The sequence below is a fragment of the Astatotilapia calliptera genome, chromosome 12 (genome assembly GCF_964374335.1).
Source record: "Astatotilapia calliptera chromosome 12, fAstCal68.1, whole genome shotgun sequence".
Taxonomy (NCBI): Eukaryota; Metazoa; Chordata; class Actinopteri; order Cichliformes; family Cichlidae; genus Astatotilapia; species Astatotilapia calliptera.
The window spans coordinates 3,623,531-3,625,420 of NC_137433.1; positions in this window are offsets into that span (position 1 = coordinate 3,623,531).

Below are 1,890 nucleotides of genomic sequence, written 5' to 3' on the forward strand. Positions count from 1 at the left end.
TAATTACTGCAACATTAATCAGGCATTAGCATGTGATCACAAGGTTAACTTATCAGGAGGGGCCCAGAAGCAGCTGGATGTGTCATTCACCCGCAGTGCACTGGGCCAACTGGGCCACAAGGGGTAGTGCTTGTTCTTCCTGTGAGTCAATACCGAGAGACGCGCTGAAAGTGGGAGCTGAAATCAAAGGCAACCATGTTGGATTGGACCTACTCAGGCTTTCATATTCCTCGCTGTGGAATGGGAAATGCACCCGATCAATGTCAGCTATTTAATGCTCAGCGTGGAGCTGAAATGAGCGCATTTATCGTCAGAGGGGATTCAGATTTTTAAGGTTGTGATTTGTTAACGTCTTACTTTGCACAGACACGCCGGTGGAAAGATCTTTACTTGCACGGCTCCGTGTGAGGAATTACATGGGCTGAAAGAATCTGCAGAATCAATGTCAAGCAATTGCGTGCTTGGTGGAGCAGTGGAGTCCGATGTAATGAAGATTGACTGGATGGTGATTGCATCCTAAATTGCCCAACAAGAAGAATACACATAAAACATCAGCCGTAACATATTGTTCCAAAAAATACGAAACAACTATTTTCCACATAGCAGCATCTCTCTCTCTCTCTCTTAAATAAGCTTAAAAAAAGATGTGGTGACTGTATTTCTGTAAGGACTGAACTTGTGTGTTTTTGGTCTATTTTAGTAACATCTCAGTGAAAAATGTGCTTGATGTAATAGCACAAAGCTGCTTGTGCAACTCTGAGTCATCGCATGCCAAATGGCCTGCATGTGTGTAGATTAAAGGTCATTTCTGGCAGCAGGTTGGTCCTGTGCCCTGACTTCATTACCAGCAGGTCCAGAGTAGTCTCATCAGGATTCCAGCAGGGCAGAGAAGCCATACCTCCAGCAGCCCTGCCAAAGGCGCTCATTTGTCAGGGAGGCATGGAGATCACAGGCCGACAAATCTCCCACGTCTCCCAGACTGTCAAGCTCCTTTGCCTGCATATCAAAGACAAAGGGAGCAGAGCGGGAGAGTTAGAGAGCAGCCATTCTATTTGGAGATGGTCGGCTGTTTAAACCCCCCCCCAGGCGCGCCCTTCGAAAACGCCTATTAGCCTGGGCGAGAGAGATTACAAGCAAATAAAATTACATTCATTGTGATATTTGATTTTATAATACCCCCAGAAATATAATTACACAGCACTCACACTTTTCATTTAAAAACCATTCGGCTGCAACAAAGAATCAGAGATAGGAATGAGCAGGTTGTGCATCCAGCGAGTGAGAGCACATTATCAGACCTGTTTCACTAGAAGTAACAATAATGGGAGAAGAATGGAGACACTAATAAGAATGTAATCAGGTGAGAGAGGAGGATTTAATGATATGGAACATAGGGCTTTATTTTCATCTGTCAGTCTTTGGGTGCACCAACAGGAGAGTGGGCTGCAGATTTTATTGTTTATTTTTTTTCTTTCTTACCGAGCAACACAAGGGTTAAACCGCCATCCCCCACCCCCACCCCCCCAATCGCAGCTCAGCTGCAGCCTTTCTGTCTGTCAGGGTTACACCGAAAGCAAAATGGTTTATTACAGGGGGAATGTGGGCATATGCTGTCTGGCTTAAACCAACAAGCAGAAGGGAAGAGATAAGAGGCATTCTTGGGCGGCACAGAAACGAGACATGAAAAGGAGCCAGCATGATAGCAGTACTTGTTGTTCTGATGTGTTAAATAGCTGGCCTTCAACACCCCAATCAATCGCTGAGTGAGCCACTGTGTAGCCAAGGGCTGTGTGAGATAGCCAGATGGCTGAAGCCAGTAGAGCTTCGCCTGCTCTCCTGTGTCACTGAGGGATGGTCGTGAACATGGCCACACAGGCTGGGCAAAAGGCA